The sequence below is a fragment of the Symphalangus syndactylus genome, chromosome 24 (genome assembly GCF_028878055.3).
Source record: "Symphalangus syndactylus isolate Jambi chromosome 24, NHGRI_mSymSyn1-v2.1_pri, whole genome shotgun sequence".
Lineage (NCBI taxonomy): Eukaryota > Metazoa > Chordata > Mammalia > Primates > Hylobatidae > Symphalangus > Symphalangus syndactylus.
The window spans coordinates 58,314,636-58,331,514 of NC_072446.2; the positions used below are offsets into that span (position 1 = coordinate 58,314,636).

General features: G+C 48.9%; 1 protein-coding gene across 4 annotated transcripts in view; it reads right to left on the reverse strand.

Moving 5' to 3' along the window:
• BANF2 (BANF family member 2) overlaps window positions 1–15,897 on the reverse strand; it is a 36,213-nt gene extending 20,316 nt beyond the window's left edge. For 2 of the 4 annotated variants that reach the window (XR_008654660.2, XM_055266725.2), the window contains exon 1: window positions 15,762–15,879. The gene's annotated coding sequence lies outside the window, so the exon portion shown is untranslated. Of the gene's footprint in view, window positions 1–2,997; window positions 3,190–15,761 lie in introns of those variants that run through there. The other 2 variants (XM_055266726.2, XM_063633951.1) reach the window with 2 other exon arrangements.
• Between the last annotated feature and the right edge of the window lie 982 nt (window positions 15,898–16,879).

The following is a 16,879-nucleotide window of genomic DNA, read 5'->3' on the forward strand; positions in this document are numbered from 1 at the left end:
TGGGGAGCAAGATCTTTTCTTTCTCTGCTCTTTGTTGGCTGTCTTACATGTGGCCCTTTGATTATACATCCTTATCTTGATGGGTCTACAGGTGATGAATAACCAAATACATTCAACAGTTCCTCAGACATTCACTGAGTGCCATCTGTATGCAAGGCCCTGAGCTAAGTGCATGAACCCTCAGGACGATGTCTTCTGCAGATACCTCTCCCAGAGAAAACAGAACCAGCACACGGCAGGGCACACCACACACGGTGTACTACCCATAAGGAGGCATTCCCAAAGGTAGGGCTCACCTTTTCAGGGAACTAGGAAGGAGGGGGCGGCTCAGCTTCATGGACTCTGGGTCTGGAGGTTCCTGTTAACTCCTGCTGGAGGAGCTGGGCTGAGGGTAGGAGATCCTTGCCTGACCTTAGCTCCACCAATGACCAGCAGAGCAACATTGGGCCTGTCACCTCCATTACTTATTTATAAGATCAGCATTAAATTCACTGACCTCATCCTTCTGGTTCCTTCCTATGTTTTGTCTCTGTTCATTTACAGTCTCTAGATGGTATAAAATTCATACAGGTCCACAATCCCTAAGCTACCATTTTCATATCCAAATGGCTCTGAAATCCAGAAATTCTTTTTGGGGGCACAGGGCAGGGAGACTTACTTGGCAGCAAATGCTGGCCTGAACTGACATGAGGCTATTTATAGTCTTTATTATCCCAGTTAGTGTGAATATTTATACACTCCACCACAGGAATATTAATGGGTTTACAGGGTGCTGAGCCAGGCTCCACTAGGAATGTTCTGTAATATACAAAAGAGGCATTACATTGCCCATTTTTTAAAAAAAAATTTTGAATTCCCTAGAACTTCCGGCCCCAGCAATTCTAAGTAAGGTTTCATGGATGTGTGCTAAGATCACCATGCCTGCAGCCAAGGCAAACTGCAAGGATCCATGAAGAAGCCAGCTTGTCTCCCAGCTTGTCCAGCCTCCACTTTTCTTGTCCCATGACTCTGTCTCCCAACCTTTGCGAATAGAATTGTCCCTTGTCTATAAAATTCCATGTAAGCTGGACATAATTGTCTGATAGTGGTTCTAGCTAGGACTATTTCTGGTTGCATTTTTCCTTCATGAAAATATTCCCTTCCCTTTGGGGTCCTATTATCTGCAAAGGATCAGGAGCTGATGAAATGGAATAAAGAATGGACAAGCATATTAGTTCACCCTCCATGAATGAGATATTTGCATTTGTAATAGATGTATTTTTTTCACCTTTTATTCCTCTTTTTTCTTTCTTTTTTTTTTTTTCTTTTTTTTTTTTTGACAGAGTCTCACTCTGTCACCCAGGCTGCTGGAGTGCAGTGGTACAATCTCGGCTCACTACAATCTCTGCCTCTCGGGTACTTGTACCTAAGCCTCCCGAGTAGCTAGGATTATAGGCACCTGTCACCATGCCTGGCTAATTTTTGTATTTTTGGTAGAGACGGGGTTTCACCATGTTGGCCAGGCTGGTCTTGAACTCCTGACCTCAGGTGATCTGCCTGCCTCGGCCTCCCAAAATGTTGGGATTACAGGCATGAGCCACTGCGCCCAGACTGCTTTTTATTCTTAATTGTGGTAAAATACACAACTTAAATTTTTACCATCTTAACATTTATTTATTTATTTATTTATTTACTTACTTACTTATTTTTGAGATGGAATCTCACTCTGTCACCCAGGCTGGAGTGCAGTGGCCTGATTGCAGCTCACTGCAGTCTCGAACTCCCAGGTTCAAGCAATCCTGTTGCTTCAGCCTGGTGAGTAGCTGGGACTACAGGCACAAGCCACCACACCTGGGTAATTTTTTAATATTTTTGTAAAGATGAGGTCTTGCTATGTTGCCCAGGCTGGTCTCAAACTCCTAGCCTCAAGCAATCTTCCTGCCTCTGCCTTCCAAAGTGCTGAGATTATTACAGCCATAAGCCACTGCGCCTGGACTATGTTAGTCATCTGTAAGTGTACGGTGCAGTAGTGTTCAATATATTCACGTTGTCGTGCCAATCTTCAGAATATTCTCATACCCAATAAACAACTCCTAATTTCCCCCTCCTCATTTCCCCCCCCTCAGAGCCCCTGACAAACACCATTCTACTTTCTGTCTTTATGAAGCTGACTACTCTAGATGCCTCATGGAAGTGGAATCACACAGGAGTTGTCTTTTGGTGACTGGCCTATTTTACTCAGCTTGATGTCCTTGAGGTGCATCCATGCAACAGGATCTCTCTCTCTCTCTCCCTCTCTCATTTTTTCTTTTTAAAATGGAGTCTTGCTTGTCACCAGGCTGGAGTGCAATCATAGCTCACTGCAGCCTTGAACTCCGGGGTCAAGTGATCCTCCATCCTCCCGCCTCAGCCTCCTGAATAGCTGGGTCTACAGATGTGCACCACCATGTTCAGCTAATTTTTAAATTTTTTTGTAGAGATTGGGGGTCTCCCTAAGTTGCCAGGCTGGTCTTGAACTCCTTTCCTCAAGAAATCCTCCCTCCTTGATCTCCCAAAATATTAGGATTACAGGCATAAGCCACCGTGCCCGGCCAGGATTTTTCCTCTTTCTAAGACTAAACAACATTCCACTGTATACACTACATTTTGCTCCTCCATTCATCCATCATGGGAACCTGGGTTGCTTCCACCGTCTGGCCATTGTGACTAATGCTGCTATAAACATAGGGGCACCGTAACATATTTCTAAACCTCTCAATGTACACCCCCTTATAAGTAGAGCATTTTGATACCACCTCTCTCTGCCATTACTACCCCACAGAGAAGGGGAAAGCAATGTTGTCTCGGGAGGGAGAAGGAGTTTCCCCAGAAGACAGGAAGGGAGAATCTACCTTCTCCGCCCCATGGATTCTAGAAAGAGGAAGAAGGCTCACCTCATTATCCGCACTACCCTCCCAGGGAAGGTGGAAGAGAAAAGAAAGATGAAGGTTCATGGGCACGGGGCTTGAACTTCCCTACCTGAACAAACATCCAGAAGTGGGCAGACTCTTTAGATTCCAGGAAGGTTGTCAGGCTGTGGGAATGGTGCATGGGACTTGGTGGCTTGCCTTCCAGGACTTGGCCAGAGATGACAATAACGGTCACTTCTGAAGTGTCTTGGGCAACAGTGTAGCAGCAGTAAACAGTGGCTGGGAAGATAAGCTTGAGGCAGTGCCCTTGGCTTTTTGCAGCAAAAAGTTCAGGGCAGGATAGGGCAGAAGATGCTTTAAGGCCTGATGGGTGAACTGAAGCCTGGAGTCAGGAGGAAGAAGTCCCCTGCATGGGGACCTCACAACCATGGGCAAATGTCCAGGCCACAGGCTGCAGCAGTGGAAACTAAGATAGCCCTAAAAGACAAAATGGGGCTGGTCACCCCTCCACGGCAAGGAGCAGATTCCAGCAGCCACACTGCCACAGGCTCAGGCCATCATCCCGCAGATTCCATGGGTATTCAAAGTCCCCTCTCCCCACTGCCTTGAAGACACAGTCAGCACCTGTCTCCACACACACCTGGCAGCCATCACTCTTTAGGAAGGACGGAGGAGGGGCAGAGCAGTCCCTAAGGAGACCGCACCTCCCAACAGGGATTCTCTAACACGGCCTGGAGAGAATCTGACTATTCCATTGCGAGGAGACAGAGCATAGTAGGTGCCGTTGGTGCCATTCCCAGGCCTCCTTGACCAGCTGGTGCACCCAGCTGCTACAAGTGTTGCAGGGAACTTCAGTGCGTGGTCATGGCTTTCTCTGGACTGTCACCTCTGCCATGGAAGCTGCTACACCTGGAGACACCTGGGAGGTTGCAAGGCCCAGCCCTCTGCCTGAGGGCAACTAATGGCCTGAGGATGCGGAAGCACAAAACCCTAACCCCCTTGTCTCAAGGTGGAGCCAACTCCCTGGTACCATTCCTGCTCCAGAGCCCCCCAGGGGGTCAGGTAGAAGCTGAGTGCCCCTGGTGCACGCCTCTCAGCTCCTCCCCTGCCCTCTCCTGCTTCCTTCACCAGGTCAGGGGCACCGGAACCCGGGTCTCAGGCTCTGCTTCCAGGGAACCCCACCCAACACATACACAATTTGCAGCTACTCTGTTCTTACCACATTGTGTGGAGATGTCTAAGAATAAAGAATCGTATTTTCTTTATACGGGTAAGTGTGGTGAAAGTGAATCTGTAACTGACTCCACTGTGTAGTTAAACAATGTCTTCAGGCAAAAGTGACTCTCATGAGGGCTTTACAGGCCCTGGAGGGGGCCCCGGGGGAGGCCATCTGGGGGCAGGCAGTGGCTCCACACTGGCCTTTGCCTGCAGGAGGATTGCTGTGCTCATCTCTAACCCAGACCTCCCAGGAGGTTTGTTCTCCATTCCCACCAGAGTAGGGTTGCCACATTTGGGTAATAAAAATGTCAGAGGCCCAGTGAAATTTGAATTTCAGATAAACACTACATAACTTTTTAGTATAAGTATGGCCCAAGTATTTCACAGACTGTACTTATACAGAAGGGGCTTTTTCTTGTTTATCTGAAATGTAAATTTCACTGGACATCCTGATTTCATCTGGCGGCGCCCCCCCCCCCCCGCCCCAACACTCCCACACGGTCTGACTCAGCAGAAGCCCCCAGATCTGCCCACACACCCAGCCCTGGGCTGCCGCGGGAGCTGCAAGGGTCCGAAGTTCTTCCTGCTGGGATTCCACTCCTGGCTCAGCCGCCGTTAGGCCGGCCAGTTATTCTACCCTCTCTGGATATGATGAAAGCCACAGACTGACGAGGCTCGAAGCTAAAGGGGAAACAAGATGATAATACACAGCTTGGGAGATCACTGCAGCAGCCTGTCACTCAGAAGTCACCTCGGAGGCAAGCGCTAGTCTGGATGTCAGCTTGTCCCTGCTCACATGGAAAGAAGGTCTGGTGCCAGCCTGGGCTCACTCCGGGACTAGAAACAGAATAAGGATGACAGGCAAGCAGGAGAAATGGAACCAAATCGAGCTGGCGAGTAAGGGGGCTCATGGTGGCCGAGCACCTACTACGTGCCTGCCTCTGTATGGCCATTGTCACACATAGTCCTCAAAACGAATTCTGCAACATTAGAGAATTGTTCCTATTTTAAGAGATGTGAAAATGGAGCCCCAAAGAGGCAAAGGGGGCCACCTATCTAGTAAAAGGCAGCGATGAGCTACAGGCTGAGGTCTGGGTGGTTCCAAAGACCAGCTCTTCCCTCTCCAGGACAGGAGTCAGAACAACAAGGACAGTTTTAGCAGATGCTGTCCCTGCCCCGCCCATGTCTCCCCAGGGCTCTTCACGGTTTCCATGGTGGCTCTTCGCCCTGCAAGTGGGCAGGGCTGGGGATGAGACACCCTGGGAGCAGCCCTTGGCCAGGATGTGAGTAGGTGGGTAAGTATCCAGCCCCACACCCCTCAGGTGGCACAGCTCTGGGGCCTGTCCCACATTAGGTGATATCCAGACATCTCTAGTGGGAGGGAGCCCCCAGTGCTCATGGCAGTAACTGCTCAAGGCCACCTTCCCTTCCGGTCTCACATCCTCACTCCCTTCCTCATGGGACCAGGAACCCTTTCCATATCAACTACTTGCACTGCAATTATATGATCAGGTCAGCAGCTGGGAAACCCACCCAAGACAGCAGCTCATGCTTATCCAGGCTTCCCAAGGCACCGACCGTGCTAAGCTCCGCACCAAGATCATCTCATTTCATCCGCCCACCCGCCTTTGGGATGAGATAGGTTCTATGATTATCCCGTTTCACAGATAAGATAAATTAACTGACCTATGACATTGCCAGGCCTCAAACCGAGTGGGCCTCAGCCTAATATCTGTGTTCTCAACAACTGAGGTATTAAGCAAGGCTTCCATTGAGCTTCTGGGCAATCATTTTCTCTCCTTCTAGCTTTGGACTGACTTCCCCTGCTTGGGTGCAAATATAAACAGGAGATGCAGCAGTTGGCTGCCCCAAAACAAGGGGGCATCTTGTGTACAGGTGTAGCTGTGCAGTGGTGCAGTGTTTTAAGCATTGCCTTCATTCTACTCATAGGATATTGAAGGCCCACGTGCCATGTATTTACCTCCCGTTCTTTGCTGGACAGAATGCCTCATCCAAGATTTAATTTTCCTTCGTTCCTCTGCTCTCACATTTTGTGTGTCCTGCCCTTGCCTGCTAGGCCTCAGCACGGTGGTTCTGGATCCTTCTAAGCACCAAGGCGTCTGAGTTCCTCCAGCCCTCCAAGTCCGCATGTCTCCGGATACGAGGGTGTGAGTATGTGCATCTGTGAGTCTCAGTTCAGAAATAGGCTCTAAGTGACTTGCCTGGTCTTCCCAAATACAAAGACCTACTTAAGACCCTTTCAAAAGAAAATCACTAGGCTTGCTGGCTCTGGCTTCAGAAAAGGGGCCTGAGCAAGAGTTCTATCTGTTTGATTTGTCTCCATTCAAAGCCAAATTCTCAAGGTTATAAAGAAAGGATTTCCCAGATTGTCATTGCTTTCATTGATTGCATTATCACCTGAGCAGTATCTTGCAGAGACTATAGATAGGAGTTTCAGTAATTTCTAAATAGCTTTTGGTGTTTTATAACATCAGCAGATAAGCTTGCCATTTGTAAACATGCCCTTGGACAAACAGCATACACGCATTCCTTAGGAGGAAAAGAATCTGTTTCTGGGCCTGGGAAGGGTGGTATTCTGCCTCTACTGAGGGTCAGTTTCAACACTGGATTGTTGGGAAAGAGTTTAAGCTGGAAAAAAGATCTCAGTTTCAATGATCTTCTTAAAATCAGCCACCCTTTGAGCATCTATTAAAAGTTCAAATCACGGGTTGCAAATGAAAAAGCCAGAGGGACAAGGCAAATTAAAAAAATAAAGCAGTGAAGAAAACAGTGCAAGGGTGCTGACGAAAGAGGACCAACATTGGACATCCACTGGGGAGGTCACAAAAGTGCTATGGACTGTGTAGCTGACTGGGGTCCCATACCCCATCTAAAGGAGGCCACCTCTTTCTGGAATGTGGGTCCCATGTGACTGGATCTTGTGAGTCTTTTCAAGAGAAGCCCAACATTAAGATTTTTATGTACTAGTACCCAATTTTTGAATGTTGGGAAATCATTCAAATATTCATAATGCTATGTGGACCCAACAAAACAAAGCCATGCCACAGTTTGCCTCTCCTGCTATGGACCTTCCTTCAAGAAAAATGCCCCCGTGCACATATAAATACAATTTGACATCATATTTCAGGCTTTTGTGGATCAGGGATCTCAGGTTTTTTTCTGTTTGTTTTTGTTTTTTTTCGAGACATATCATTTTGTTGCCCAGGCTGGAGTGCAGTGGCATGATCTCAGCTCACCACAACCTCCGCATCCTGGGTTCAAGTGATTCTTGTGTCTCAGCCTCCCGAGTAGCTGGGATTACAGGCATGCACCGCAACACCTGGCTAATTCTTTTTTTTTTTTTTTTGTATTTTTAGTAGAGACAGGGTTTCACCATGTTGGCCAGGCTGGTCTCAAACTCCTGACCTCAAGTGATCCACCTGTCTTGGCTTCCCAAAATGCTAGGATTACAGGCATGAGACACCATGTCCAGCCTGTAGTCAAGTTTTGATTCTTAGAAAACAATCTTGGCTGGGGCTGGGTGCAGTGGCACACGCCTATAATCCCAGCACTTTGGGAGGCCAAGGTGGGTGGATCATCTGAGGTCAGAAGTTCGAGACCAGCCTGACCAACATGGTGAAACTTAATCTCTACTAAATACAAAAACATTAGCTGGGTGTGGTGGCGCATGCCTGTAATCCCAGCTACTCGGGAAGCTGAGGCAGGAGAATCACTGAAACCCAGGAGGTGGATGTGGCAGTGAGCCGAGATCATGCCATTGCACTCCAGCCTGGGCAATAAGAGCAAAACTCCATCTCAAAAAAAAAAAAATATATATATGTATATATATATATATATATATACGTATATATATATATATATATACGTATATATATATATATATACAGGATCAGGTCATTCTCATCCTGAATCTTGGATGTGGTTTCCCTGGGACATGTTCTGACCTTCCCTGTGAAAAATATCTACAAACAGGGACTGCCATTCTTGCCTCTGCTGTACTTCCATCTTCCTACTCAGGGGCCACATGCTACTCCCAGCATCTTCCCTTAAATCCCTACTGGGATTTTCATCTTTTTTTTTTTTTTTTTTTTGAGACAGAGTCTCGCTCTGTTGCCCAGGCTAGAGTGCAATGATGCAATCTTGGCTCACTGCAAGCTCCGCCTCCTGGGTTCACACCATTCTCCTGCCTCAGCCTCAGTAGCTGGGACTGCGCCCGCCACCATGCCCGGTTAATTTTTTGTATTTTTTTTTTTATTAGAGACAGGGTTTCACCATGTTAGCCAGGATGGTCTCAATCTCCTGACCTCGTGATCCGCCCACCTCGGCCTCCCAAAGTGCTGGGATTACAGGCGTGAGCCACTGTGCCTGGCCAGGATTTTCATCTTTAAAGTATCCCTGGTGAAGCTTTGATTTCCAGTGCTTGCAAACCCATCTGAAAGTGCCAAGATGTGGTTTCTGGTCTCTTCCCTCTTCACGGCCCTTGGGTGTTGGTGGCATTTAGATGTTGATCAAGTCATGCCTAGCCCTGGCTCTGCTCTAGAGGTTTGGATCTGTATATTCCATCCTGCTCACAGCCTCTACTTTCCTGCACGGACTTTGGATAGAGTCACCTGGAAATGACCAAAGATACACATATGCCATCCCTCCTTCTTTGCAGAGAAGACGAGAAAGCCCTTTGCACTGATCTGCACTCTGAGCCACTGCCATCTGCTCATCGAATGCTAACCCTCTCTTAGTGGCAGTGAAGAGGCAGAAGGAGCCACAGCTGGCTGGACCTGTGTTTGATCTTGGCTTTACCCTTTACTTGGTGGATCTGTTCCTACCTCTCCATTCCCGCCATCACTTAAGGATCCCCTACTACGGATGGGCTAAGTGTCTTGCTAATTCACAGACATCTTATTTAATCCTCACGACAAAGCTATGATGTGGGAATGTATCTGAGCCCCATTTGCCAGATGAGGCAATGGAGGCTTAGACAGTTTAGTAACATGCCCAAGATCATATGCTTGGCGAGGAGAAGAGCCAGAGCTTGAATCCTTCATGTTAACCTCATACCTGTGAGTTCAGTCAACCAACCAACAGCTACTTTTTTCTTCTTGATCTATATGGGTCATGATAATCCCCAAGCCGGATCACTGAGTGGCTTAGAATGAGCTCATATGAAGTGCCCAGATGAACGAGGGTCTCAAAGGTGATGTTGCTATAACAGTCGCCCTCACGTCAGCACACCCCAGCCCTGACCCACAATCTCTCCTTGGATTTAAAGTGTGTACTTGGCTCTAGGAACCTTCCTTTCCCTTCACCCTTCAGCCTGGCACACTTGGTGTCTGTCTGTGCTGACTCTCCGGATTTGGCCAACCTTCAAGCCCCTTCAACCTCATCTATGCCATCACCTTGCCAGTTGGGTGGCTGTGTTTTCCTAAGTACAGACCCATGGTTTTCTGCACCTCTCAATAGTTCCCTCAGGCATGCAGCAATGAGGGGCATGTCCCAGGCAGGGGTTGGGCACTCTGGGTGCCCATGGGCCCTCACAGGAGCAGTGCCATAGAAGCCCATAAACCCTTATGCACAGACTCCAGACAGCAGGAACACAACCAGGAGGACAGGGCTACCCTGAGGTACAAAGAGATGCTTCTGCACAGCATGAAGTATGTCTCAACACAGCATCTGGGGTAATCCCAGCATGAACTAGTTGCATAACCTTGCCCAAATCACTTTCCCTTCTTGGCCTTAGTTGCTTCATCTATGAAATGAGGAGGAACAGAGTTAGGTTACTAGTTTTCCAAACAATAGTTCCTAGGCCTCCCCCCATTCTCGGGGATTCACAATGTACACCAGCCTATTTACGGCTTTGAAAAGTCCTGTAAAGCAAGGAAACTGCTGACCTGGCCTAGCCCATTATCTTTTACCTTTCCTAGACCAGACAGCCTTTCAAGTAACATCGTTTAGCTTCCCTTGAACCAGTGTTCTGTGGCACATGCGTTGGCTAATTTTCAAGATTCTTCTGGTGCTAAAGATCTTTAATTCGACAGCCTCTGAGTCTGTGCTAGGGGTTGGGAGGCCTGGTTAGCTGTGGGCCCTCTGGAATTCATGAGGCTCCTGCCCTCTGTTTTCTCAGCCATCACACAAGGACTCCAACACCCGTTCTCATGATCAATTGGGACAATTTTTTAGCTTCCTAACTGCTCTCCCTTCTCTCCAATTTTACATGGAGAATCACCTCTTCCTGCTTTCATCCAATGTGGCTTGGGTGAGGCCAGTCTCCCACCTGGCTCCAGGGACACACACATGACCAGGCCTGGCCAATGAGGTAACAACACACATGACCAGGCCTGGCCAATGAGGTAACACGTCCTCCTGGCCACAGTGACTGCATCATTGTGGACACACGACCTCAGCTGGACCAGCCAGAGAGAATCCTGGCACTTTTGCCAGAAAGATTAGGCAAGAAGTGGTGCCCCCTTCTTGCTGGGGTTGCTAAGTGAGAGTTCGTCTCTTCTTCCACTTGTGGGGGATCCTGTCAGAGAGATCCTGGCGATGCAGAACTGGAGATGGTGACAAATAGTTTCTTGACAACATCATTTGAGGGCCTAGATACAGCTAGTCCTGAAGCCATACGTGCTCCAATCAATCCTTTGCCTTTTAACTAGTTTGAGTTTAGTTTCTAATCCTAACCGAAAGAGCCCCATTCCACCAATTTTACAAGGGACACAATGATAATTAAATGTCAAAGAAGGAAGGGGCCTTAAAGGCTGATAAAGCAATGCATGAGAAGTGCTTGGGAGGTAGGATGGGACAGTTACCCCATGTGGGCACAAGCCCAGATGCCAGGGAAGAAGGGACCGATCATGTAGACCTCAGCAACAGTGGGTAATGCTTAACCCAAAGAAGTCATGTCCACTCTAGAAGTGGAATTGAGGGCCCTGCAATGTCAAATCTAAGCACAGGCTCAGTCCTGATAGGATGCGTTCTAACACAGCCTTGCTACTCCACGTGCAGCCTTGGGCCTGCAGCTTTGACGTCTCTTGGAGTTTGTTAGGAATGCAGAATCTCAGGCTCCACTCCAGACCTACTAAATCTGCATCTTAACCAGACCCCAGATGGCCCATGTGCATGATGAAAGTTGAGAAGCACCACCACAGCATTGTTGAAGTGACTGTGTAGCGTGTCCATAGATCCCTTCCTGCTGGTATGAACATCCTGCCCGCCCACCAGGAAGTAGACAGTTTCCCCTCCCCTTTTAACTGGGCTCTCGCCCTATGGCTTAGTTAGCCGGGTAGAAGGTGATGAAAATGGTGCTGCCAGTTCTGGGCCTGGCAGCCTCTGCTTCCTCTCTCAGAAGCCAGCTGGGTACGGTGGCTCACACCTGTAATCCCAGCACTTTGTGAGGCCGAGGCAGAGGCTTGAGGTCAGGAGTTCGAGATCAGCCTGGCCAACACGGTGAAATCCCATCTCTACTACAAACACAAAAACTAGCTGGGCATTGTGGCAGCCACCTGCAATCCCAGCTACTCAGGAGGCTGAGGCAGGAGAACTGCTTGAACCCAGGATTGGGAGGCGGAGGTTGCAGTGAGCCAAGATTTCATCACGGCACTCCAGCCTGGGCAACAGAGCAAGACACTGTCTGAAAAAAAAAAAAAATCAGCTTACTTGCCCTGACACCTCCATGCTGTAAGAAAATCCAGACAAACCGCATAGAGATGTTTCCTGGAGAGCCCAAAAGTCCCAGCTGTGTGAGTGAGGCCTTCTTAGGCCACCCTGTCCAGCCTAGTCCCCAGCTAAGTGACCCTCACTGACAAATGTGGAACTGAGTCCTGCTCACATTCCAGACCCAGATAATTGGAAGAAATACAAATCTTTGCTGTTCTAGGCCACTATGCTCATGTTATTTTGTCACACAGCAGAAGTTACTGGGGCCATGACTGCCTTTCCTCCTCACTGAAGGAGGGGGCTGTCCTGCAGAATGTTCACGCACTCTCAACACCACACTGAGCACTTTCTGCCTGTCAGGCGCTGTTCCAGGCACAGAGATGGAGTGGGAGAGGGCAGACCACATCCCTGCTCTGGTGAAACTGGGATTTTTATCCAGGGAGAGGGCAGTAGACAAGAAAACACACAAACGTAACTTCAGAGAGATAAGGAGCAATTGGAATGGGGCTGGGGACACAATTAGATAGAATAGGGAAGGCCTTTCTGAAGACACACACTTGATCTGCGGCCCCCCTGTTGAACAGGGGCAAACCATAACATGATCACAGGAAAAGGTGATGCTGGCAGAGAGAACAGCAAATGCAAAAATCAAAAAGTGCAGGAGGTCTGGGAGTGAAGGCAGAGGGAAAGGGAAAGCCAGGAGAGGGGAATGAGATCAGAGATGAAGTCACAAAAGTCAGCAGGGGCCAGAGCAGCAGCATCTAGCACACCAGCCACCAGCTACCCACGGCTATGTAATCTAAGCTTCCATTTAAACAACAAGCGCAGCTCCTCAGTCCCACTGGCCACATCGCAAGTGCCCAGTGGCCCTGTGTGGCTAGTGGCTATCATATCAGACAACACAGAGATAGAATATTCCCATGATGGTTCTGTTGGCTGAGATGGCTACAGAATAACTCAGAAGCACATCAGAACCAGAGTTCAAGGTCAGACCATGTGTTCTTGGGCTTAGTATTCCATTAAATTTCTGAAGGTTCCAGTTTTCCCCAGGGTTAAATGAGGCTTTTCCAGCCCAATAGTGAGTCCAAATTATCCACAGCAAGAAGCCAAGTCCACAAACAGTTGCACATGGGTCCTATCCAAGGAGCATCAGCAAGGCCTCATCCACGGAAACTGGCAGCAGAGGTCTGTGTAACTGACTTCTTTGCAACCTCATTTAAGTTGCCAATTGGGGCTCCCTGATGTGAAAAAAGAACACAGCATGGCTACTATTTCAGGGCACCACGCAGAAGGGAAGTTGCCACAATTAGCTGAAGCTGCTTTCGATTAGCAGATTTTCTTCCTTGGCGCATAACATCTGTCCGTGTACAGACATCGCTCCATCTTGCTCCGTTAGAGCGAGTGGCCGGGCCAGTGAAACAGGTGGGCCCACAGGGAGTTCAGCATCCATCAGGGCAAAGTCCAAGAGGGGCTGGAAATAGGCACTGCAGAACTTGACACATCGATGGCAGTTTGTCTTAGGGAAAAGCTAAGAAAGGAGACCCTGCTTCCTCACACAAGCTGGGAGGCGGCAGATGGAGGCATAAGTTTTCCTTGGGGTTAGAAAGACCTGCTTCGTCATTTAGTATTTATGACATCTCCACAAGTACCTGAACCTCTGGGGTGGTTACCTAACCATGCTCATCTGAGAAACGGGGCCGATGACACCCACCTCGTGGAGTTGGAGAGGAGAAGGTGAAATAATTTCTGGAAACACACTTGGCATGTGGCAGGCATTCTGTAAATGGTGGCTGAATCATTATCTTGATAGGAAAGAACCAGGTGAACGAGAGAGATGGGCATGGAGACGTTGGATCAGCACTCAGAACTGGCTCCTCCATTTGTTCAGTCAACACAGGTTAACTCTGCAAATTGGCTCTGGAGCCTTGGAAAACTCCCTCAACCGGCCGGGCGCGGTGGCTCACGCTTGTAATCCCAGCACTTTGGGAGGCCGAGGCGGGCAGATCACGAGGTCAGGAGATCGAGACCACGGTGAAACCCCGTCTCTACTAAAAATACAAAAAAATTAGCCAGGCATGGTGGCGGGCGCCTGTAGTCCCAGCTACTCGGAGAGGCTGAGGCAGGAGAATGGCGTGAACCCGGGAGGCGGAGCTTGCAGTGAGCCGAGATTGCGCCACTGCACTCCAGCCTGGGCAACACAGCAAGACTCCGTCTCAAAAAAAAAAGAAAAAGGAAATCTCCCTCAACCAGCCTGGGTTCCTCTTTCCTACCTGGGGCCCGTAGCTGATCTCTATGGTTCTTCCGAGTTCTCCTTGCCTAACAGAAAGTTTGCCGCCGCCCTTAAGGCGTGACCCATCTGAGTTCAATCACAGAGGGTGGGCAAAGTACTAAGACCCAGAATCCTACAATCTTGGATTTGGAAACAGCCTTTAAAGATCTTTTGGTCCAGCTCCCAGCTGATCACAAGAATCCTGTTTCCTTCCATGCTGACGGAAGAGCCATGGCCTGCACACTCTTGCTGCCTTGCAAAGCAGCCCATTCTCTTTTCAGAGAGCTCTAATGTTGAGGATAGTCGATAGAGAGTGAATGCACGCTCCAGGTTAATGGCCCTCTTTAGACGTGGCACCAGCATAGAACAGTCTTCAGTTTCTGTGTCTATAGAATGAACCTGAGAACACCTGCTTCACAGAGGTCAGAATTAAGAGCAATAACATAGGTGGCGGGTCTGGCACGGGGAGGTTCAGCGTTTGCTCCCTTTCTCCTCTCCAAATTAAACCTGCTGCAGCACGGGGACCACAGGTTGCTCTAGCGCTGGCCCCTCTACTGTCTTTTTTCCTTTTCCAGTGGGGCCTAACATGGGCTAAAATGTTCTTAGCATGCTTGGTGAACCATTGGCGTCTTGGACTTGTGTGTGAAGCAGAGGTTGGCTTCAGCCCATCACATATAAAACTAAGGAGGGACGGCAAAGTCTAAGGGTAAAATATTTCTCTGATCCACCCCCCACGACCTCCCTTTCTACCTTACACAGTCAGGGAGAGCCAGGAGCCTTCTCAAAATCATGGGGTCCCTATAGAAGTCACTCCTTCATGGGAGAAGGGACGCAGCTGCAGCTGTGTGGACGTGTTGGCACTCACAGATAGTGAATGGACCGTGGACAGACTGTGGGAAAACACAAATGGGCCATGGTAGGGAAGGCGGCTGTGCCTCCTGGGGTCCAGAACGGGTCCCCACTGTTTGTTGTAGAAGGCCTTGGGTCTCAAACCACCCTCGACCGAGTGCAGGTGGCCCGTATGGAAAGAGCCAGCATCCTCTTTGAGAGATGGCTTTGGCCTCTGTCCCCATCCCCCCTACCTTAGATTTTGCCCACTTTCCTGGTGTTCTAATCCATCTTCTCATTTCCCGTCACCATCCTAAAGCTCTCTTACTGTCCCAAAAGGAAAGGAAGCGATTTGATATACCAGCAGGTCACCAGGAGGTGGATTTAAAAACAGCCAAAGCAGGAAGGCCTCTTACAGAAAGGAAGGACCGTCGTACACATTTTGGATGGGAGGTGGCTGTGTCAGCTACCTCTGCTCATCCTGCTATGTGGTGTGTCATTTGGCCAATGGCTGTCCCTGACCTCAATTAGGGCTAGAAGTGATGCTCTAGTGAATTTGCCATCTGAAAGCCTGGCCTCTCTGCTCTGTCTATTAAGAACACAGGTGACCTTTGCCCAGGGAGCTGGTGCAGGTGGCAAGCCGAGTCTTAGGGGAGACTAGAGTACCACCTCCCACAGATGGTGACACAGCAGGAAGAGGCTGGGAAGGGGTGTGTGCATCAGGTGAGTCAGCTTTCCTAGGAAGAGTTTGGGGCTTACCTGGTGAACTCCTGTCCACCGGTTTGGCCCATTTAAACCTGTGTGAGAATGAGACCCTAAAGTGCTAAGACAGCCAGCTGTTGGCTGTATCTCCTTCCATGCTGCTTGGGGAAGTTCTGAATACTCACCAGGTGCTCCTGATAAGCCAGTGGCAGCTGGCAGTTTGTCTCAGTCACCTTGGATCTGGAGCTGCAGGCCAGAGGTTCAGCTTCTGTCTTAGGCCCATGGGGCAAATCAGTCTCAAGATCCTGAATGGACTATATTGTGATGTCACACCACAGGTCGGGGGTGAGCACAGAAAGGGCTGCAGTGGCTGCTGGCATCAGGGCACAGGGCAGGGCAGGAGCAAGAGCCTCAGGCCTCTCCAGAAGAAATCGGCATGTCTAGGTGCTGTTCTCAGCTGGGGTTGCTGGGAAGGAGTGAGGGATGTCTGCTGTACAGAAAACATCAGCCTGGAAGACTGCTTATGAATCCACCTGATGCCACTTGCTGCCACGGTTCTTATTCTCATCTGGCCTGGGTCAATTCAGTTAAACCAGGTCCATCCTTCATACAGTTTTCCTGCACAAAGTGACTTCCGTGGGTATCCCCAGCTCCTTGCACATCTTCTGTGGTGGACTTAAAATTCCAGAGCAGCTTTTTCTTCTACTGGTATACCCGTGACTTTCCCCCTACTGCCCACCTGGTAGGGACTCAAGGAAAGAGAAGTAACTTAAATATTAGCTCAGGAAAACAAGCAGAAATATAAATCCTCCCACCTTCAAGTTAAATTCAACACAGGTGTCTTTTAGGTTATCTTCTATAGCATATATGCCTGGGCTACTTTCCGTTGTTAGTAATTGGTAACTTGGTACAATATATATTTACTAAGCCTAGAAAGAAAAGAAAAACTCAAAAAAGGGGGCAAAGTGTAAAATGTTTCTGGAGGTTCCATTCCCTTTTGCTGCTGGTGCTTGGGATTGGGGGTGGAGGAGTTCTAACCAAGAGCAAACAGCTTCGCTTTGGAAACTGTTGGGTGGCCCTAAATTTTAGAGTCCAAAACAGTGGGTCTTAAACTTTAGGTTGCATTAGAATGACCTGGAAGACTTGTTAAACTACAGATTCCTGGGCCCCACTCCCAGAGTTTCTGACTCAGTAGGTCTGGGGGAGAACCCAATAATTCACATTTCTTACACGTTCCCACATGACTTTGAGGCTGCTTGCTTTGAGACTACACACTTTAAGAACATGTAAGGGTGCTGGCATC